The sequence below is a fragment of the Tachypleus tridentatus genome, chromosome 13 (assembly GCF_004210375.1).
Source record: "Tachypleus tridentatus isolate NWPU-2018 chromosome 13, ASM421037v1, whole genome shotgun sequence".
Classification (NCBI taxonomy): domain Eukaryota; kingdom Metazoa; phylum Arthropoda; class Merostomata; order Xiphosura; family Limulidae; genus Tachypleus; species Tachypleus tridentatus.
In genome coordinates, this window is record NC_134837.1 from 156,486,220 (window position 1) to 156,510,767 (window position 24,548).

Sequence of the window (24,548 nt, forward strand, 5' to 3'; positions counted from 1 at the left end):
GTTGTCAACATCTATCACTGACATCTCGAGTGTTACATTGGATAAAAACATGGCAAAGGCTAAAAGTTGATTGACAAAGTTTGAACGTGGCAGAATTGTCGAGCTGCAAAAGCAAGGTCTCTCTCAACGTGCGATCACTGATGAGATTAGGCGTGGTTAAACTGCTTTTACAAATGTCTTAAAAGACCCTGAGGGATACGGAACGAGAATTTCAAGTGGTCAGCTCAAGAAAATTTCGCCGGCGTTGAGTAGGAGGATTCGAAGGATTGTCCGGCAAGACACTAGCCGATCGTAGAACCAGATTAAGGCCCTTACGGACGCAGAATACAGCTGAAGAACAATAAGATGGCATCTACGAGAGAAAGGCCATAAAAATTGTAAACGCCTCCTTCCACACCACGAAACAGCTCGGTTAAATTTGCTGAGAAGCACCAAACATGGGACGTAGAAAAGTGGACGAAGGGTTTGTTCTCTGATGAGAGAAAAATTTAACCTGGATGGTCCAGATGGCTTCCAGCGTTACTGGCACAATAATGATATACCACAGGATACATTTTCTGCACGACACAGTGGAGGAGGTTCCTTCATAATATGGGGTGCTTTCGTCTTCCATGGAACAATGGAGCTTCAGGTTATACAGGGGCGTCAAACAGCAGTTGGCTACATTGGCATGTTGGAGAGAGCATCTTTATTGACTTAAGGTCCTCGCTCGTGTGGAAATGATTGGATCTTTCAGCAGGACAACTCTGCAATCCACAATGCCCGCAGGACAAAGGACATTTTCGTGGCAAATAACGTGATTCTTTAGGACCATCCAGTGTGTCCGCCAGAACTGAACCCCATTGAAAATGTTTGTGGATAGATGGCAAGGGAAGTCTGTATAAATGGACATCAATTCCAAACAGTGCATAATCTTCGTGAAGCCATCTTCACCACTTGAAATAACATTCCAGCCAGCCTTCTGCAAACGCTTATAACGACCATGCCAAAGCGAATGTTTGCAGTTATTCGCAATGACGGCTATGTAACTCACTACTTATAACTCTTGGTTGGCATTATGTACCCTGTTTAGAAAATCATTTTAGTATGGTCGTTTGACCAGCTAGTATTTAGGCTAATTTCATAGTGTTCACATTTTCCCTATTAAATACTAAAATTTTATTTTTATTTTTCATTTTCTTATTTTCATCTTTCGAAGCTTTACTCAAATAAGTGGTTGAGTCTAACAACGTAAAATGCATATTTTTTCTTTATGTTCATTGGCCTTACGGCTTTGTCCAGCAGCGTACATATCCACATTCAACTAACTTCTAAATTCCCCTAATTGAAACCGTTATATGTGACATAAAATAACCGGAAGCTAGTCCGAGATACGTTATATTACGTAACAGTATGAGGAAGTAACATTTTTATCGAAAAAATAGTTTTTTGTATATTTATATTAGCCATAGAATGATTTTGAGTTGTTCGTATGAATCACTAAGTATAGTGTTTTTGTTGTTTTTCTGAGTATCTTTTTATCACTCTAAAATTAAATGTTTGCGTAGTATATCTGGATTGTTAAGGTGGCACTCGCAAGAAAAAATAGTATATTAATTAATCTAAAAACAGTCTTATGTCCCTAGTTTGAAACTTCGTTGTTGAAAGTTTATTGGCGATTGGTGCATTAATCTTACAATAAATACCAATAAAAGTGAATAAAGTCGCATCATTTTGTTTTTCATTGTTTATTAGCTATTGTCCAATTCCTGATGAAACTACATTCCTAACAATGTGTAGCTCTCGCTAACATGAAGACTGGTAAATAGTAAATTGTTAGCTTCTTTCTAGTGAATTTATAACTTTGTTATAAACTTGATCATGGAAAACAATTCCCACTGAAGTGAAGAAAGCCTTATTACTAGCTTGCTTTATAGAATATATCTGAATAGTCTAAGTTACTCTCGTGTCCACAAAATGTATTCAGCATTTCTTATGACATTTAGATATTTTATGTTCAAATGGTATTTCACGTAGGTAACAAAATATGCGTTGTGGCAAAACTAAGAAATTTATTTTTGAAATATTTTATTTTCCCACATTGGCAAACACTTGGTGGTGTAGTAAAAACATACATGTTCTTAAACCACAGCTAGTATATACATCATGACATGGATAAGCACTTTCACTCAGAAATACGTATAGAGTCGTCGGTAAAGAAGTGGCTAACATTTATGTTTACGTTTTGCTTGAAGTGCTCAATTATACGTGTTGCTTGCTTCTTCGTATACTTAACGTCGGATATAATACCTTTAGCTAACTGTAGGCAATGTGATATGTCAAGTTGATTGTGTACTTGCTTAAACACTTGACCGTCTCTGGCCATTAAAAACGTCAGCAGGTGCACACATCACAAAGTGTACATAACGTTCTATCTTGGTAGCAACTGAAATCTTGTGGTAAGTGACTGTTGACAGATTACTTCCTCTGCTCTTTCTGCGTTCGTAAAAAACAACACAATATTACAGTGATAAGCAATAAATTTTAACATACAAATAAATCGCACATCTTTATTTGTGTTCCGTATAAATACGTATTTACGTCTTATTTTCTCTGTATCAATGCACGGCAGTACGTCGTGCGGCTGAAACAAATTGCAGGACACACTGTATTAACAGGAGTTATTTGTTTAGTGATTTTCCACTTTCTGTGACTCGTACTGTGGTAGCTTAGATTATCACGTATTTTTGGTGGATATGCTCTACTAGACTCTTGCTTCACATGCCCAATTACAAGGCAATTCCTTAAGAAATGCACAAGATATAAAATATTCAATTTTAATTGAAGTTTGTTAGTTTAACGAAAAAAGTGCGGAAACTTTATTTCATAGACAAACATTCTTTACTTTTATACAGTCTACATTCAGGTTTCAGATTTGGTCTAAATATAAGCCACATTGCAAAATACGTCAAAATAAAATGCATTGTAATCTACTTCGAAGTTTAGTTCATTTTATATTCATTGAAATTCATTCATTGAATAGTCAGTATTATTTTTTAATTTTTTATTTTATACACTACTCAAAGTAGTGTAAACTAATTCTACACATTTAATTATACTCTGATCTTTGACATAGTTCGTTTTACTCACTTTTAAGGCTTATTTCATATCAGACTAATTCTAACTGTGTATCTGGTACATTCTTTCTATACATAGTTCACTGATCACTACTTCCAAAGTTAAGTTGCTTTACTGTTCACTGAGGATTGAGGTCTAGAATAATTTATGCAGTGATGTATAGCAGTATATGAAGCTTGCACCACACTGATATTTTTGCATTGAGCTAATTCTGTTATTTTTGTTTGGACTGCATAGAGATCTGGCTTATGTTTTTAGGCCTAAATAGACTTTAAACCCGCACTACTTCATGTTGTCAGTCTGGCTCAATGAGATTCAACTTATCCAGTCAAAATTCATGGATTCCTGTCTTCTGCTACGTTGCAGTTTGTCATAATTACTTTATTGCCAAAGATACTGAAAAAACATATTTTGTATACAGACAGATATCCTATGTGGTTGTCAGTACCGTTGTATTCTACTTTGTCACTTATATTAGCTTCAGTCAGAGAGCCAGGAAGAGGCCCGTGTGCTACATATTATTTTCATGCATATATATATATATAGCTAGAACAAGGAAGCATGCTTAAAACATATGATACTCCTTGAAAATACCACTTTAATAGGCACTTATTTTCGGTAGTCGTTAGTTAATGATCTACTGAAGTAGACAGATATTACTCCATTAAGACTGTTAATTAGCATCGGACCGTAATTGGATGTCATTCCTCTTTCGTCCTTTAGGAAAGTGTAATCCTGTTTTTCACTCTGTTCGGAGTTAGGAAACTGCATTAGCCACAACTTTTTACAAGCATCTCTGATATGCAGATTTTTTTTTCTAAACGCGGCAAAAAAGTGATAGATAGAAGAAAGAGTTTTAAAGCCAACACTCGACGACCAATTTGTTATAGGGCGGTCACATTTAATATTGCCTGCTTGGTAATTACCAAAGCCTACTCTTCAATCAACTACACATCTGGTAGAGGAGGGGCAGGTGTTATGCGCTAGCGTTTTGCCGCCTTCTGTTGTGTCACAAAGGACGGCGGTGACCTTGCGCCACCTTTCGGCCGCATACCTTCTATGACCCAAGCTTCTTTTCAGTTTCTATCATGTGGTGACGAGAATTGACTGAGTTGGCGCAGCATGGTGTAAGATGCCCGAAACGGCTTCGTAATAAGGTAATTAGCAGCCGACATTCTCGAAATGGCTCATGCATTGATAAAGTTTTTGTAATCGAAGTTTTATAATCTTCGTTCTCTTTTGTTCAAATAGAGATACTACAAGATTGTAAAAAGTTTGCTCCAAGACAACCAGGACTTTGAAGTTGTATAACACTGCGAATGTCCAGGTTATAAATTATGCATGATTTAAGACTATTTTTTGACACAACGGTCCTCCCCGCTATTTACATCGTGTAATTATGTGTGCACACCTTTTTGGTGTGTACAATGTACGTTTCATAACATAGCAGTATGCTACAGTCAAAACACTATATATTCAAAAGCAAAGAAACGTATCGTTAGGTTGTGTTCCACAGGGATTCCTTATTTTATATAGAGCAGAAACTTTATTTGTTCTCGTAGTAAATCACAGATCCAACAAAGAACATCAAATACCAAACGTGTTATGTAAAAAACACAGCAACAAAAAAACACACCTATTTTCTGCTTTGTTAAGGATGTTGATTTTCCTTACGGTCCCAAGATGTCTTTTAAAAAATGATCCCTTCGAAACTGATATTTTGTAGTCTTTTACTGGTATTATTCTTCATAATTGTTATTTTAAGTATCTAACTTTCCAAGCATTTATATACAAACAAATACGAATATAATGAAAGATTGCAACTTTTACAACTAATCGTGCGCCAAAATCATGTGCAAGGCTAAGATGTTTTTAAGCGCAGGAATCTATTGTCGAATTTGATAGTTTGTTATCACAGAATATCGCCTGTAGTTGATTGAGGAATGTGTGTGTGTGAACATTTTTAAAGGGTTTTGTCAAAATTATTTTATCGCTTGAATGAAGTTCAAAGTTTTAATTTGTTCATGAGATTATCGCAGTTTCTAAATTTAAGACCACAAAAATCGGATAAGTCTTGTAATTTTGGCTGCTACTAAAAAAGGATATAGGTGTATACTTTGTTCCAAATGCATCTTGTGGATCCATGAAAAGTGAATCACCATTTTGATCAGTATCATTGCTGTCATTGCCAATTGCAGTTTCTTTTGTTTTTCTTCCGTTTGTTTTTTACATCCACTGTTATCGGGCATAGTAATCTTAATACGTGGTTATCTAATTATTACTCCAATACTGATTGAGTAAAGCGTATTCTACATCGATATTTAATCTCAGAATTTCGAAAGATACCTATCCGAATAAATTATTTACATACATTATAGTATTGAATTGTCTTGAATATATTATAATTATCAATATGATTGGAGAAGATGATTGAATTCCTCCACACAGGATTAAAGAAGGATAGGACACCCTCCGCTATAAAATAAAAACCGATGAAAACACGCGTGCCTTGATACATTAAGAGTTATATAGGATTTAATTATTTTTTATAATTGATTGTAGCTATTTTTATCATCTGAAATATATTAGCATTAATTTATGTTATACTTACTGACTGAAGATGTGGAAAATATATGTTCGGTTATTTTTTAGCTTTATTTTTTAAATTTTAGGTTATAATAGAATGACAAACTATGTTAACTAATTTTAATAAATTGTGTAAATAAACCTATATCTCTGTATATATAAGTTAAAGTTATGACATGGCCATGCCATGCAACACTTGTATATTCAAAACATTTCACAGCAAACAAACAATACGAAACTCAATTACCTTGTTCTTTTTAGAAATACTTCTTGTTAGAAATATTTTGAATCAACAGATTAAAGATTACTTAGCTACTGGTAAAACAGTAGAAAGAATAAATTAACCCCGATATTTATTATTTGATAGTGGATTAAATTTGTGGGTTTTTTATTTTCACAAATTAGAAACAATGGGGAGGACCTTTATGACTCACTTTTCATTATGGATGTGTGAACATGTTGAGTATAATTTGTACGGTACAAGTTGTCTTTTAGATTTGCCATCATTGTACTTTACCCCCTTACAGCTCAGTAACTGTTTCCAAGTGCTTCATTACTTGTCAGTCGGCTAGTTTTTGTACTGAAAAAGTGCCTTCATCGATTTTAGTGATTCGTACGCTACCAAGATATGACATTTCTCTGGCACATAAAATTTGTAAAACATCATAACACCGAAATATATTTTACAAGCCTTTCATGGAATCTCGGCGTAATTTTAGTTCGTTTTATTTTTGTGAATGCCATAATCCTTAGTTTGACTTTCTGGCAGACTACACTGAAGCATGAGTGTAGAAAGGTGTGAAAATATTTGATAAGACGATAATAGAGTAATCGGAGTGAAAATTAGTTAGTTATCACTGATGACTAGGAGGATCGAAACTTACTAGATAGAATGAATAAGAAATAGTTTGCTATTTCGAATGCAGAAAAAGGTATTCGTTCAAATATCGATACTGATTTGTAAATATTGTTACTACTGACTGTAACCATAGGGAAGTGATTCATGCTAAGTTTCAGATGTAAACATGCCTTAGCACTGATTATTGACAATAATACAAAAAATAAACTATTACTAGCATAAAAAAAAAATTTTCCCCCATAATCGAATGAATAGTAATGTAAGGAAAAGGACAGTTTTGCACTCCCCCGTAGCATTAAAAACACGCAAGCTCCGAGGGCTTCCCTCTATAATGGGTATCAAAACTCTAGCGTTAAATGTCTATTCCATTTCCAAATAAGTTCTTATGATTTTTGTGGTGAAGAAAAGCAACCATATGACTTCAAAAATCAATAATGTTTTGGATATTGCTGTTCGTGAACGTGTGTGTGTATAAATTTCTTATATTGATTTAGGCAGAACATTTTTATTACCTTCATCCTTTCTTGTGAATTCTTTAGTTTTAATTCGAATAAACATTTATGACGTATGATTAGCTAAGTATATCCATGTACTGCATGTAGTCTCGCATTTAATTGTTTTAGTGACATGCTCCGAAAATGGTGTGTGTATTTATTATCTGAAAACTAGTTTGACTGGTTATTACAAATCATAGTCAGTGGAATGGTTTCTTTCATAAATATATGAGCATCTAACGATACCTATTTCCTGTCTTGACATTCCTATATATATTTTCTTTTTTCTACCCTTGCTATTATTTGTTCTCTTTCTTCTTTGCCGAAGTCTTTGGAGGGTTTCTGCGTGTTTCAGGGGCCATTTTCTTCGCTGGATCATTCATCCAGAAAGCTAGGAATGGAGAGGGTACGACGATTCACTGCTGACAGTCCATATAAATTTTGTCTTGTGAAAAATTCTGCCAGTTTTGTGTGTCGTCCCAATGGTAGACAACCCCGTTAGCAGACTCGTTAATCTTCGCAGCTGCCGGTGTGGAGCTGGATGTGGTTCAGAGTTGCTTGGTCGGGTGTCAGCCGTTATTTAGGACGTGCATGTACAGAGAGTATGTTTGTCGACTTCAGGCTATTGTATGTTTTGTCACTTGTATAACTACAGTTGAAAACGAAAATAAAGCCTACAAATCTTATTTAATGACTCAAACATCCTTATTAAGCTGCAGAAAAGTTGATAAATAAGTCTCTGCAAGACTTCTCTATATAGAAAAACAAATGTAGCTTCTTCTTATCTGTACCAGCCACTTAAATTTGATTGATGTTTGAGGCTAAGTTATAGAAAAAAAAAGAAAAAAACTAATACTAGTAGGTGTTTGGTTAAAAAAAAAAGGAAATAAATGAGAAAATATGTTGAAGTTGTTTTTTTGTATGGGAGCATGCGTGTATGTGGTAATGAATGATGTGGATCAGTTACATAAGCGAAATCAAAGTTTCTGCTAAAAAATAGACTATTTAAATTGCTTCCAAGTAGTGGTTCTCAGTAATAATAAGACCGCTGTGTGAATTAAAGTGAAGCCTAATTATTTAACACCACTGAAGTTATAAGAAATATTTGCATATTTTTTCCATGTAACATGTGAAAAACAAATTATATAACACTTTCGCTGGAGAAGTCACATGTATGTGTATCAAAATTATTAACTTTAAAGTCAAGCTGTTATCTGGTAGAAACACATAATTTAGTTTTCTTTAAACCTGTCGTTAGTTCCAGTCTCTACTGTAACTAATCTGCTGGTACTAATACCCTATTTTAGGTTGTTAATATAATTGTTTTATCTGAACAGAACATTTAAGAAACAGAACGAAATAATATTACTGTTGTTTATGTTGAGTCATAAAACATTCCACTAAACGAAATAAATATTTCGTGAATGGCTTTGTGTGACTACGGAAATACAGACTATTTGAATAACAATGTATCTTACTGATAAACCACGAGTATTAAAACAACTTGTGTTACTAGTATAAAGTTTTAAATTTGTGATGGGTAGATGCATTTAGGATTCGTAATTAAAAATAATGTAGTTATGCGAATTAATTAATTTTCTGGATAATGAGTAGTTACTTTGTAAACTGAATGATTTTACTATACATATCTATAAACAAATAAATATTATGATAAAGCTAAACCGTGGTGTTTTGCAATATTTTTAGCGTAAGATAAACTACTACAAGTGACGTCTATAAAATAATGTGCATTTTGATACTATACATAGTGCAACAAACTAAACAATGTTACTTGATTGTTTGATTTATAAATAGTTTTATCACAATAAGGCAGACATTTTAAGTCAAACATTTTTCTTCTTTCTCTTCCATTAGGATCCGTGTAGATATAAAGATATTGGATTTCATGGAATGTTCCTAAGTAAAGGCTGTCTTTAAACAGATTTCAAGCACAAAGGGATAAGACAGTTGGAATCCGTAGGTTTGTACCAGTCACTAAGAGTACAAATAGATTTAAACGGAAATTAATAAGAGATCTCAATCAGACACAAATACAGAATATAATCTCAATCAATATGTTTACGAAAGATATATAAATAAATAATATATATTTCAACCATTATGCTTAAGAAACAGTTTTAAATAATGAAAATAATGGTGAAGAAACACTCCTAAACATTAACCAGGCTGTTTAGGAAACTGGTAAGTCTGGAAAATTTCTGTTTGCTACTTAAAGTTTCGACAAAATTCCCTAGTAATATGTAGAAACTAGGTTAATTAAAACAACCATACGTAACATCTGGCCCAAGAATTGACGGTGGGTGGTGATAACTACCTGCCTTCCTTCTAGTCTTACACTACTAAATTAGGGACGGCTAGCGCAGATAGCCTTTGCGCGAAATTCAAAACACAAACAAACGCAACATCTGAACGAAAATAATCAATATTTCGTTACTTTGTAAATTCGGTAGATGAAGATAAAATAGTGTGTGTTTAATTCGGAATGAGAGAAAATAACACCTTATCACAGTAGTACATTTGATGTCTTTCATCAAGCAAAACGTGAAACCATAGAGCTCTTTGCTATTTTTTGCCTATCAGAATTTCCTTCCGATAGTAAAACGGTAGTCTCCTGTAGAGAGAGAGAGAGAGAAAGGTCGAAAGAGAGAAAACCAAAGATGAGCCCATCCTTTTCCCTGCACGTGCTGTCACAAAATGATTGATTGCCTGAATCATGACGTCATCAAAGAACTTGCCAACAATGGGGTTTGAAAGGTCCGATAGCGCGTGAGCGAATCTCGTGCAGAAGTTAATGTCTTAGCTTTTTCGTAAAACCCCTTCTGAATTTCCACTAACCGCATTCAGTTTTAGGTGTGTTTATACGATACTTTACACATAGTTTGCTACCATTAGGAGTAGCTCGTTCACCCAGTGGTATACTTGTATGATTTTACCACGTATCCTCTTGAAAGTGTGAGAATAGATTGTAAAGGACATAATGCACATTGTTGTTTTGAAAACAAACTTCATTACGGGCGTTTCGATATAAATAATAATAGGGGAAACTCGTTGAACTGATTAATGGCTCATCAATTACTGTGTTATGATGATTTTTGTATTCATGTTTTAACTATATACCACTTGAAAATTTCGTATGCCTTACCCAGTAGGCGGCTCAACGATAGACCTTTTTTTTTGTTGCAGTTTTACGCTTAGAAAACTCGAAAAATCTTGCACCGTAACAGCACATAACTGTCCAATGCTCTTTACAAGTAGCAGTGTGTTGTCTCTTTGTATACTTTTGGTGGAAGAAAAAAACTGGTAACGATTCTTAATCTGTTTCAACCAAGAAACCGTTTAAGGTAATGAATTCACAAGGGTTGTTGAAATATCAAACCTTTGGATTAGATTTTAACATTAAAACGTAAACGAGTTCTTGAGAATAAAATGCATATTTGATTAACAGAACAGTTAACATTTACGTTCGTAGTGTAGATGAACATACGTAGTTGAAAACGGTTTAAGATGGATTTTATAAGAAACGGTTTAAAAATTTCAATTAGTGTTTGTCACGGTTCCATTTAAAACAGTTTTTTTCATAACTAAATTTGATATTTTAATTTATTTCTAAAATAATGTAGTTTTTCAACGATCACGTAAAGTTTAAAATCAAATGGATCAGCAGTTTCCTTTCCACTAGTAACTGGAAAGTGAAAACTTTCATTTGTTTTATCCATTCTGAAAAGACTCTCAAGTTCTATCGTGCAATGAATAACAATTTGATATGGTTGTGGCTTTGAAAACGCTTCTAAAAGAACTTTATCATTGTATGATTTGAAGTAAAACATACGATCCGTAACTTCAAGTCATCTAGATTTTATGTTGTATTCCTTATGTTAACTTACTCAGTTCCCACTCTAACGTATCAGTTTCCACCCTGACGCCTATTGATATACTTGAACATATGCTAAATGTGTTCTTTGATAGATTGTTTTGGCAGAGTATTCACGATGAAACTTTGTAAAATGGACGGCAGCTGCCTGTTGTGAAGACAAGTGTAGAGAACGTCGTTTCAAAAGTTTTTCGTCTTCAAGTCGAAAGGCGGAAGACTTTCGAAACGTCGTCCTCTACACTTGTCTCCACACAGGCAGTTCGCCGTCCATTCTACAAAGTTTAATCATGCTAAATGTGAGTTTTCTGCTGTATTTCTTGTGTGCTTAACTTCATTTAGTGAGAATTGTTGTATTGATTTAAGCGTCTTCTGTGACTTAATAGTTTAAAAGCTACTATAGAAGACGCCGTGACCTTTAATTTTGCTCCTTTGTGGAGGAAAAAGATGACGGATATTTTTTTGTTTGTTTGAAGCCAAGTAAGAGTATTTCACGGTTACCATCATATTACATTGCACTAGCGAAGAGTGCGAGTTACAATGTGAAAGTTTAGTGCATTTTTTAGGTAGTTTGAAGAGACTGTTGTAAATAAAGTAAGTGAATTAGGCTGTTTTAATAAATAAAAAAGTTACAATATTTTTTGTAGTGGAAAAAATTAATATTAGGTTGTTTGTTTTACCTATTCGTAGTTTAGTTATTTATCCATTTTTATTTTTTGCCTTAAATATATGTATCTAACTATCCATCACTTATATGCTTATTTATCGACATAACTGTCCATTTATTCAATTGATTGGCCATGCAGTTCATTTTAGTCGTAATAGGTGACCATAAACTTAAACATCTGTTAACTATTTCTGTTTTTCCACTGGCTTTTAAACAAAAGTAGCTCCCCTAAAGAAAGTATAAAAACTAAAATGCAATTTCAAATAAACAAATTTAGCCTTTCGCAAACGATAAAATATCTACGCCAAGCACAGCCATCAAAGTCAATACTCAAACTTCAGTAACAACGTTTAAAAGATGTATTGCTCTAGAATTGTAAATTATCAGTCGAATGGTATCTATATACATGATCATTTCAAATAACTCCTGCACTTATTCGTATTTATTGACTAGGCTATCGTTTCGCATTCCATACACGTGTTTGAATTTTTAAAAGAATGGGAGAAAAGGCATTACCGCCCATCATGTTATATTTCTTCTTAGCCTAAAAGCAGCCTTATATGGGATATCCTTAACAGAGAGGATTAGTTTGTGCGAACCTCTCGTTCTTCATAAGAGACGATTCCACATTTCTAAATTCTGGAAACGTACATCTTTTCATGATCCAATTCAGAGAAAGAGAAGTTAGAAATGAATTGGTTAATATACTCATAGACTAATTTATTTCGGAATAGATGAAAAAATGTATATAATAAGGGGTTGATGGATATAAAGATAAACATACGATACAGGAAGAAAAAGAAACAACTAAATATAAAATATCTTTTATACCATAACTCACGGAGAAAGAGAGAATTTACAAGCGGATGGTTAAATAGTAACCATATTATATAGAGCTTTCTTTTTCTACTCTTTTGCAAGATATTTCAAAGTATAAACAAAAATCTTAGAATTGTGTACTTTCTATAGAACAAAAATTAAAAGCAAACTTTTTTTTTAAACGTTTCATTCAATAAAGTACAATTGCCCCTTGCTACTTATTGATTCAATGAACATATATCTTTTAGTAACCCAGTTTCCAAAGTAATCTCAAATCGGTTTTGTACTGAGTGTTTTTGTTTTCTCATTGTTCGTTAGATAGTACTTTGTATTCCGGCTATAAGGTTAAAGAGATTTCATATAATATAAAAAAGGTATTGCATTAGTATGGCTGTAATCGGCCCACTTCCGGAATGGAAGTGAGTAATCATATCATCTTTGTTTTACTCCTCATGAGTGTTCCATCGACCTATTTTCTGTTTAACAGATTGAGAAAGAAATGTTCTCCGCCCATCAGTGCTGTTTTCTGGTTATCTGGTTATCTAGCCCTCCTCTTCGTTAATAACTACCATGGGCTTAATACCCTTGTGTATGTAGCTGCTGCAGCAATCAGGTTAGTCCGAATTGGATTAGAGTTCACCCTGTGTGGGTCAGCGCTTGCATGCGACGGCCAAAGCATTTTTCATGTTGATTGATCACTCTAGAACAGGCCGTTGGCAGCTCATACACGCTTAGTCCTTCCGAACGTGTTCTATGGGTTTTTAATAACACGAATTCGTCGGTTTTCTAGTTGACCAGGGAATTGATAACACACTGGTGTTTTAGCGGGAGGATTTATCATGGTTTGTCCACGAGCTACACCACAGGAATGCAAGGCTCAGCTGGAGTGATGTATTCGATAGCAGGTCAGTGAGTCAATTTGAGTAGACAAGAGAAGAAAGGACCAATTAATTTGTTTCCTTTAAATGGGAAGAACTGTACTGCCGTAGTCAGGTCAAAGTTCTTTGATTGGATACAGTAACTCGCAAAGCATTCATTATATAGGTTACGCGGCTGTTTTACTTGCTCAGTTTCGTGTTGGTAGTCGTAAAAATCTTACTGTTTGTCAATCAATGGAAAGTAAAAATATGTCATTATCTCTGAATGTAATTAACTCGTGTTGATGTAGTATTATATCTGGAAATGCACTAATATTTTTAGTAAAGTAATAATACATTTTTCTATGTTTATAGTTTGTTTGTTTTGTTTTGAATTTCGCGCAAAACTACTCGAGGGCTATCTGCGCTTTCTGTTTATAGAATGGTTGGAACAGAACTGTGAGCTTTCAATCAAAAGACACTATTAGAAATGTAGTAAAGGAATTAGTTATATGATTTTTCATATAGTTTGGAAATTTGCGAAGAGTAACATTTTAATAAGATTTCATTTATATTCTCATTATAATTATATTTACGATATTCAATTCCACGTACATTTCGCGAACAGTATTGTATAATGTATGTGCTTTAGACATTACGTAAAGGATGCTTAAATATTCTTCCTACCTCCTTTATAAATGTTTTTATGTTGAGTGTATATTTTCTGTTTGTTTTTACATGCATAAAATGTTTCAGCAGGAATCATATGTATTTCCCGTTCGGTTTAGACATGAGCAACTCTAAACACAAAATTATTATGTTTATCAGTTTATATTAAATGTTTGTGTGAATACGATGACATTTCACGTTAGTGAAGCCTGTTATTTCATCGTTACTGACGTTTCTCTCATATTGAAGTGCCAGTGAAGTGTGTAATCGCACTGTTTTTCAACACGTTGAGCTCTTGCAGATGTTAGTTTCTTTGTTCGTAGTGATTTCTTCCCTGTACTAGAGCGTCCTGGCCTTGACGGTAGGGTGAAGAGCCACAGCTGTGTTGGGGAAGCGCTGTTTCTCCATAACCGCAAACCATGATAAAGGATGCTGGAGTTGTAGAGAGGCGTTGTGCAATCGATTGTTAGTCTGTATAAGCGGCCTCTCAAGGAGACAGAAAAACTGCCGATGCGAAGTATGCGCTTTAAAAATCACGTTTTTAACTTAATCGACTTACCGTTGATTCGATCTAAACCTTATTTAGAAGAACGGTTCAGCAAATCGATGATGAAAAAGTAATGACCAGTGCTGTGTTTTAAATGCTTCACATATTTCTTTTTACCATTTATTAAGCCTGGTTCCAGTCTCGCTTTTCCAGTGAAAATATAAATTTAGTCGAAGATAACAAGGACTCTTGTTCTGCTTGTGTGAATATAAGGAGGTGGCTGGAAAGTTTTGTTTCGAAGGTAGTTGAGTTCAGTATGAAGTTATATTTTGTTAAGTTTCATATTCTGTCATAAAATAAGGGCAGCATGCTGAATACAAGTGTATAATTATCGGACTTAAACCTAACAGCCTGCAGTTCAGTCATGGCCTGGTGGTTAACATGTTAGGTTTCGGTCAAAGAATATCCATTTTCGAGATAAGATGACGCTAAACACTCCTCATACTTTCAGATGTGTGTGCTTCATAAAAATGGCAGTGAGTTCCGCTATTTGGTTCAAAGAGCCGGCCAAACAAAGCCCTTGTGGCAGAGGATGCAATTTACTGGCTAGCTGCCTTCGCTATGTTTAGTAGTTCAAAATTAAGGACAGGTATACTTGAACTCTAGGGTTTCTTATCTGTATGTTTAGCCAATGTGCGCATAATATGTCATAGAAGTTGAAAATTTCTATAACTTGTAGTATAAATGGTAAGTGACATCTATTCCAGTAAGAGTTACTTGTTTCAATTAAAGGCTTGGTGTAATGTGATATTTGCTTATACGCAGACTATTAAGTTGTTATGCTAAATACACTTGCTTTGACCATTTTAGAAATGCAAGCTCACCTTCACCATTGAGTGACACTATAGAACGCAAGCCCCAAACTGACTTTTAGAGAGGGCTACATATTATAATGACCAGAAAGACACATACAAAAGGACCTTGGTCTGAAATCACAAGAGAATGTTAACCTTTATCACATAAGGAGTTGTCATTAGTCATTTATATAGGCTGCACGGTCTAAAGAAGAAATTATTTCTATAAATCTGTCAGACCAGGAAATATTCGAGAAACCTTTTTAAACATTGTCGTGTGAGTCGAAGAGCAGAAAGTTGATAACCATGTGTAAACTTAAGTGCGACTTATCCAAACTGATTGCTTACGAACTATTTTTAAGAATTTATCGAAGTTTTACTAGTAATATTATGTTAAAATATCAAAGAGACAGCTATGTTATTGACAATAAAGTGGTACTTCTGTACGAATGTTAACACCTGTTGTTTAGTGCTTGTATCAACAAAGTGGGCAAGAATGAAGCGTTAAATGTCAATATGTACAGCCACGTGAGGATTTATGAGACAATATTTGCTGTGTGTGCAAAATGGAAATGTTTCATGCTACAATAAGCACATTCTTTACATTTCAATCCTTATAATATTCTTCTATACATTTTTCGAATGCTAAAGGGTAAAAATCATCATAACTTATGGCAGCTTATAAAGTGTTTGTAATAAAGATTGTTTTTGAATTTCGCGCAAAGCTATACGAGGGCTATCTGCGCTAGCCGTCACTAATTTAGCAGTGTAAGACTAGAGGCAAGGCAGCTAGTCATCACCACACACCGCCAACTCTTGGGCTACTCTTTTATCAACTAACAGTTGGATTGACCGTCATATAACGTCCCCACAGCTGAAAGGGCGAGCGTGTTTGTTGCGTCGTGAATTCGAACCCGCGACCCTCGGATTTTGAGTGGAGTACCTTAACCACCTAGTCATGGCGAACCTTTGTAATAAAGAACCTTGAGATGATTTAACGCACTTTCATGTGCAATTGAAACTAATGTCTACCATTATATTTAACTTTCGTCACTGAAAATACAATGATTAGAAGGTTAAGTAAACATCGTTGTTTGTGCAGTTTGTTCGTCTGTTGGATGTATTTCATTAGCATTTCACCCATCCTGCTGTAGCTGTAACTATAATCTATTATTGGTTATGGTATATTCATGCCAAAGTAGTTATATTAAGGTTTAATAACCTTTAGGCATTCTCTTTTGTCTTCTGAATATTGTCAAATTATTAGAAACACGTGATATTTATGTGTGTCTAATATTATCACCCCGTCCTAAGGCAATGTTAAATACCTTAATTAGACACAAGTGTTACCTAATTGAAGTTTAAACACCATCATTAGTATTCAGATGGAATGCTTGTTACATCAGTAATGATGTTAAAGCCATTATCACTCTCTGTATTTGATTTGTCCAACTTATCTACTCCCAAGAGGAAATGATGGTTATAAAGCTGTTTCACAGTCTCCAAAGTTCCTGTGTGTTTGTACGATGTACTGATTTCCAATGTCATAATTACCAACCGAGCTGTAAATGAAATTACGCATCATGCTGTGCAAGTTGTACACGAAAACAAAACGATTGTCGTCTGTGAAAGGAGAGAGCGTGGTCTAATTTTTAGTGTGCTCGGATTATGACTCCGATGTTCGTGGTTCTCATCCTGTTGCTACAATAACGTGTTCAGCGTTTTGGGACCTAGGAGCACTTAGAAAGGTAGCTATCAAATGTCATTATTCAGCCGCACAAGAGTAACTCAAGAGTTATTGATGGGTGATGTTCGAAATTGTATCTCAGGACTCCTAGTATAAGTATTAATATTCTTGCTAATAAAGCAGATAACAATGTTTCGACTTTCTTAGGGCATCTTCAGGTTAACAAAGAGAGTGCAAATTTCTCTTGTAACAAACTAATATAATTTTATATACACCTAACGTAGTTTTCCAAAGCTATTGAGACCTACAATTTAGTTAAATATAATTTAATAGAGAACCGGCGAATAGTGTAATAACCATTTTTTTTCTTCTGATTATTCTGATTCTGGCGTTAATAGAGTGTGTTTGTGTTTTCCTATAGCAAAGCCACAGCGGGCTATCTGCTGAGCCCACCCAGGCGAATCGAACCCCTAATTTTAGCGTTGTAAATCCGGAGACTTACCGCTGTACTAACGGGGGGGGGCGTCAATAGAACTAGTACACATGATTGAAATGCTTGCAGTGATTTACGCACCAAAATGTTGATTTTAATACGAGGTTGTATGGTTTTGTGTATAAATACCTACCTTGTTTCTGTACTTTTTGGCATTGCTATCCATATATCGTCTTTATTTTCAATTTTTTTTGTAACTTGCTAATGATTATAATACACGAACAAAATTATCACTTGAATCTTGAAAAAGACATTATAAAGAAATACGTGTTGTTTCAACCATCCTTTTTTAACATATGAATGATAATTTACATAAAATGGAACGGCTTTAATATTTCCTTTTGTTCTTCTGTGACCTAATGGTTAGCGTGCAGGGCTGCGGATCGCAAGGCTCCAGGATTGAACCGTAGTGCTGCTGAAACTGGTTATCTCATTTGTTATCTCATTAGGCCATATAAACCTTTTAGGCGTAAAACAATATGTTGAAACCTATCGATTTTGTGCCACTATATATACAGGATAACTATAAACAAAACCCTATGCTTAAAATGAATAAATCGTAAAAACTCCTTTAAGAAAATTATAAGTTGTGTTAAAAACAGTAATAAATGCACGGATACAGTATGACGGTACCGTATCTTTAACATTTTAAGCTTGTTTTCAATTTAAAAAATGATTGTACTTTTTTCAGAATATTCATGTCGTTGTTCTGAATATTTAAACGTTTTGATATTGAGGTGTCAGTCAAAACTGACACACTAAAAAGTTGTACATTAAAACCGCCAGTGATTTTGGGCTTAACATATAAATTGCTTACGAGGTAATATTGTGGTTGTCACTTTTAATTTAGTCTTCTCTTAATGAAGGACATGAATCTCTAAATTTAAATACCACAAAAGTTAACAACGAAATGTCAGAACAGGAAGATAAACAGGATAAATTACATTCAAAAAAAAAAAAAACAGTAATTGACTTTTTTCTTTCCCTGATCATCATTTCTCATATGTTTTAGCTATCCATTCCACACTACTATAAATATTATTGTCTTATTGAGACTGTCAGATCTAATGCCCCTCCAGTGTCACAACAGTATGTTTGCGGGCTTATAATGCTAGAAACTGGATTTCGATACCTGTAGTGGGCAGAGCACAGATAATTCTTTGTGTAGCTTTGTTAATAATTACAAATAAACAAATCAACTCCAATTTATTGATGTGGAATCGGTTACGTTAATTGTTAAGCGTTTCTTTATGAACAGAGAAATGCGTTTATGAGAGAAGTTTTATGCCAGACTGGTTTGTTTGTTCGCGCCGTCAAGGTGTAAATTGAAATGTAATTGGCAGAGAAGTTACTCTTAGACAAAAACTGTAGAAAAACGAAAATCCTGCACATTTTGAAACGTAACTCAATATAAGTATTCTTTGCCGCTCACTAGCGCTTTTGCAGTTATAGAAAAACAAACGATTTAGACGAAAACCTTCGTTAATACTTATCTTTAAACCAACTCGCTTCTGCCTAGTTGCGTGTAAAATCATAATCTAGTTGATTTGTGAAGTTGAATTACGTCTTTGTAATTAAAGTTTTTAGTCTTTCGTTATATGTTTCCCGTTGGTTGGGACATTGGTAAGACTTCGGATTTACAACGGTAAAAGAAGGGGGTTTGATTCCCTTCGGTGGACACAGCAGAGTTCCTGATATTGGTTTGTTATGAGAAAATACGTACACACTTTTATTGTATTTGCATGAATGTGTTCTAGCGTGGTGTGTTGATCGCTAGGATTACAGTAAATGAATTAATTTAAATTCTTTCTAAAAGTTGGATGAATCACGAACGTTTGGTTATTCATTAATTTCATTCTTTTTCGTTCAAAAATCTCTTCAGAAATATTATTGGAACAGAGCCCACACGTTGGGCCGTTGATCGACAAGTGAATCTTCCGTGGAAATCCATAAGCAAACATTTTAAGATAGCACAGTTGGAAAGTGTCGACAAACACTGACTGGGTCAATGGTTCCCGGACTTTTCAACAGCGTGACAATACATGCACGCAGAGTATGTGCGCCTGAAGGGAGTAGTAAATGAGTTTTTTTTATTGTTGTTATTGATTGTATGTTTTTTTCAGGATTTACGACTGTTAATGTACCTATTACGGTATATATGTTATTGGTGAGATTCAATTGATTATTTTGATCTTACTGGTTAAGGAGGAAAAGAGAATGGCCCCTCACTAATGTTTGCCTGTCGTCGTGTTGAATTTCGTTCAAAGCTTCTTCAGGGCTATCTGTACTAGGTGTCTGGAAGTAATAGACTTCAGGAAAGACAGCCAGTCAACATCACTCAGCGCTAACTCTGTATCTAAGAATAATAGGATTGACTGAACATTATAACGCTGAAAGGACGAGCGCGTTCGTTGACAGGATTCGAACCCGCGACTCGCAGATTGCGAATCGAGTAATCTAACGAACAGGCCATGTTAGACCCACCTATAAGATGATTGGGCAAAACTATAGTCATTTTTTTTTAGTTTGAAAATGAATTGTACTTAATAGTACCAGTAAACTATATAGTTTAACATATAATAGGGATTGAAAACAAGTTATAGCTTTATTTAAAATAAAAATATAATAATTATAATCGTCAGAAATGGCTGTTTGACTATATTACCTTATTAATTTTTTCTTTGATTTTGCAGAAACCGTCATTAAGATAAGAATTATAATTTTTTATTATATTTATAATTCTTACTTTTATTAAACTTGTATTTTGAAAAAGCAACTTAAATATGCATGTGAGGTTTTACTATTTTTTTAGTAAACATGGAATGTTCATTTACTTGTTCATTGTATTCGAATAAAGAAAGTTGGTATTTCCTTGTACCTTACCATGCTTTTGTGTTAAAGATTCCATGTGATGTGGATAATATCCAATTGAGAGGTTTTTACAAGTTGAATGCAGCTGAAAAATAATTTATGCTTGAAGGTTTACAACGAGAATGATCGCTAACATAAGTAATCTTGTGTAATCGTGGACTACACTCGGACTTTGATCTAACTGAATTTAGATAACTGTGATATACACATAATTTTTCCAATGAATAATTCTTTTCTTGGCCCAGCAACCAGTATTTGTGTAAACCAGAACGTAGAAACCGTTTATAAATGTACAGTGAAATATTGTGAGTGTTGGAGTCATTTTCTGGTGCCGGTCAAGGTTGCCTCAGACTAGGGATTGGACTAAGGAGAATATGGATATGAAACTTTTCTGGAAGATCCAGTTGTGTTTACCCACTAGCGCAAGTGGGCACAACAGTCAACTTGTACCCAGAGATGATGTAGTTGACTCTATCAGGAGCGTATTTAGCATCACATGATACGCGCCTGTGATGATTCATTAACAATAGGTCGAGTTGTACTGAGGTTTGCCGCAACCAGTATCTGTCTGTCTTACTTGATCTTGCTGTGTATGAGACATTCCAAATGAACCGGCCACTTTGATCAGTTAACTCAAATTTTGTTCTGGCAAAGCTAATATGCCGTCACACCAAACATGCTTGTCCTTTCAGCCGTTGGGGCGTTATAATGTGACGATCAATACCCACTATTCTTTGGTAAACTAGTAGCCCAAGAGTTGGCGGTGGGTGGTGACAACTGACTGCCTTTCCTATAGTCTTACACTGTTAAATTAGGGATGGCTAACGCAGGTAGTCCTTGTGTAGCTGTGTGCGAAATTCAAAAACAAACAAACAAGCTAATAAGATAAATGAGAGTGAAAAGTATTATCTTTGACTTTGCAATGATACCTTCTGTAAAGTCGGAGCCAATGAAGCTGATTCATGCGGTGGTCATTGATATCTTCGAGATGGATTTATTGCAAAAGTTGTTGGTAAATTTTCCTATACTTATGCATAAACGTCTTTTGTATTAGGCCTAAGAACAAACTGCATGAGTGGATATTGATAAATATTATAGTGTTGTTAAACATGTTAGATGTGTTTCTGCAGAGTCTCGGAGTATTCTGTTTCAAAAGTGAATAAAATCAAAATTAATAGAACAAATATTTTATATCTTGCTTTTGAAATAATATGCTACACTGTGTTGTAGCGTACAGATTACGTGATTCTTCTCATCATGAATGGCATGCTCTGTTTTATTGACATCACAAAATACAAACTCTAATGTTAAAGCCTCCCTTATATGATATCATTTTATTGTCCACTTACTGTATAGTGTTGGAAGTGATTAAAACAAAAGTGACCATTCCAGGCGGCCTCTGGCTACGTTTTGTGGAAAGAAGTTTATATGTCTACAGATAAAATCAAGTTTGTTGTTTCTGTCTGGTAAATGAAATAAAACTGGTGCGAACTAGCTATGCGCCGATATTACTGCAACTGCAGTGCATTCTCAAGAAAATGTATAATTTTCTGAGCATCTGAGGCCACTTTTCGAGAATTATGCTATCTATTTGAAAGTTATATAGAGCAGGAACTAATCAAAGTGCCCATGGAGTTTATTAATGTAATTGTAGGGCCAGGTGATCACTTGGGTATGATAGCCTTAATATGTAATTACAACGACACAAGTGATACTTATCTGATGAAAAAGCTACAACAGGGGCATCCTTAGATCACCAGAGATATTGTTAGTGCTGAGATGTTCAAGGGTAGAATGATAAATCTCACAAAAAGTGCTTCATCATGTAAAGTACTGATTATGAAAAGAAATGTTGGAATTCAATTTGATTATCATCACATGCTTTGATGTATTTCACCTGCCATGGACAGGCAAATATATAGATATACTAAAGACAATCCATAGGCTCAATATGATATACCTAGATTCTGGAAAACCAATTTGTTCAATGAAACTATGCATTTTGCGTTGTTAGACTCAACCACTTATTTGAGTAAAGCTTCGAAAGATGACAATCAAAAAAGGGAAAATAACAAAAACAAACTTTTTCAGCATTTAATAGGAAAAACGTGAACACTGTGAAATTAGCCTAAATACTAGTTGGTCAAAAGTTTAAGACCATACCAAAAAGAAGTTTTAAACAGAGTAGGAAATGCCAAACAAGAGGTCTCGGTAGTGAGTTGCACGGTCGTCATTGCGAATAACTTCAAACATTCGCTTTCGCATGATCGATATAAACGTTTGCAGAAGGCTGGCTGGAATGTGGTGAAGATGGTTTTACGAAGATCATGCACTGTTTGGAATTGACGTCCATTTCTATAAACTTCTCATGCAATCTACCGCCAAACATTTGAATGGGGTTCTATTCGGGAGAACACGCTGGATGGTCCAAAAGAATCACGTTATTTGCCATGAAAAACTCCTTTGTCCTGCGGAAATTGTGGATTGCAGTGTTGTCCAGCTGAAAGATTCAGTCATTTCTACACAAGCGAGGGCCTTCAGTCAATAACGATGCTCTCTCCAACATGCCAATGTAGCCAGCTGCTGTTTGACACAACTGTATAACCTGAAGCTCCATTGTTCCATGGAAGGAGAAACCACCTCAAATCATGATGGAACCTCCTTTACTGTGTCGTGTAGAAATTGTCTTTAGTGGGATACCCTTATCGTGCAAGTAACGTTGGAAGCCATCTGAACCATCCAAGTTAAATTTTTTTATCATCAAAGAATAAAACCTTCTTCCACTTTTCTACATCCCATGTTTGGTGCTTCTCAGCAAAGTTTAACCGAGCTGTTTCGTGGTGTGGAAGGAGGCGTGACCTTTGAAGACGTTTACGGTTTTTAAAGCCTTTCTCTCATAGATGCCGTCTTATTGTTCTTGAGCTGCATTCTGCGTCCGTAAGGGCCTTAACCTGGTTCGACAATTGGCTGGTGTCTTACCAGACAACCCTTCAAATCCTCCTGCTCAACGCCCGCGAAATTTTCTTAGGCCGACCACCAGAAATTTTCGTTCCGTATCCCTCAAGGTCTTTTAAGAAATTTGCAACATCAGTTTTACTACGCTTAATCTCACCAGTGATAGCACGTTGAGAGAGACCTTGCTTTTTCAGCTCGACAATTCTGCCACGTTCAAACTCTGTCAACTTCTTAGCCTTTGCCATGTTTTTACCCAATGTAACGCAGGAGATGTCAGTGGGAGATGTTGACAACGCTAATGCTTGAACACAAATGACTAAATTTCGTTACGTGTTTACCGATTAACGCTTCGTTTTCGTATGGTTTTAAACTTTTGACCAGTTAGTATTTAGACTAATTTCATAGTGTTCAGATTTTCCCTATTAAATGCTAAAAAGTTTTTTATTTTTATTTTCCCCTTTCTTATTTTCATCTTTCGAAGCTCTACTCAAATAAGTGGTTGAGTCTAACAACGCAAAATGCATATTTTTTCTTTATGTTCATTGGCCTTAAGATTTTGGCTAGCAGTGTACGTCAGTTTCAAGGGGCAGATGGAACTTACACTGAGAGGATTTGCATTGAAAATAATGTCATATTTATTCGAATTATTTTGTAATTTTTGGTCACGTGCTTCAAGTCACTTGCAAGAACGTTGAAAACATTGACAAAGTGCATTAAAGATGCTGGTAGGAAGTTGAAAACAGTACATTGGGCAAATCACTGATACTCGGACCAAACAAAAAGTTCATCGGTGCGGTGTTTAAATTTTTCATTGCATCGTTAATGGTTTGCGACCTTCAAGATAGCTGCTGAATCACTATTCACTATCATTTACTAGTGCTAGTACACATTTTGGATACAGAACAAAGTGATACAGCATTTGCATTCCTAAATCTTGCTTTGGTTGAAGGACTAGTGTTGGAGTCTCCCAATCATGACAGCCCATATTTTTTTAATACTGATGCCAATGATAGACATACATATATGAAAATATATGCTTAACATAGTATTTATACCAAATGCAATCAGATCCAGAATACGATACTTTAGAAGACGGAGATACTTACGTGCATATTATTTGTTAAACATTACCACCATACAAATAAACGTGTCACTGAAACAGCTGATTCTATTTAAGAGTCTGGAAGATATGATTGTATTTTGAATAATGATAGTGCAAAAGTACATATTAATTGTACAATACC

The 24,548-nt window shown here is 34.9% G+C and overlaps 1 pseudogene across 1 annotated transcript in view; it reads left to right on the top strand.

Moving 5' to 3' along the window:
• Positions 1 to 24,548, top strand: part of LOC143239880 (plexin-B-like) — a 225,267-nt pseudogene that overhangs the window by 55,104 nt on the left and 145,615 nt on the right. Inside the window, exon 2 of the transcript XR_013021422.1 lies at positions 8,932 to 9,037. The product of XR_013021422.1 is annotated as a plexin-B-like (transcript). The remainder of the gene's footprint in view (positions 1 to 8,931; positions 9,038 to 24,548) is intronic.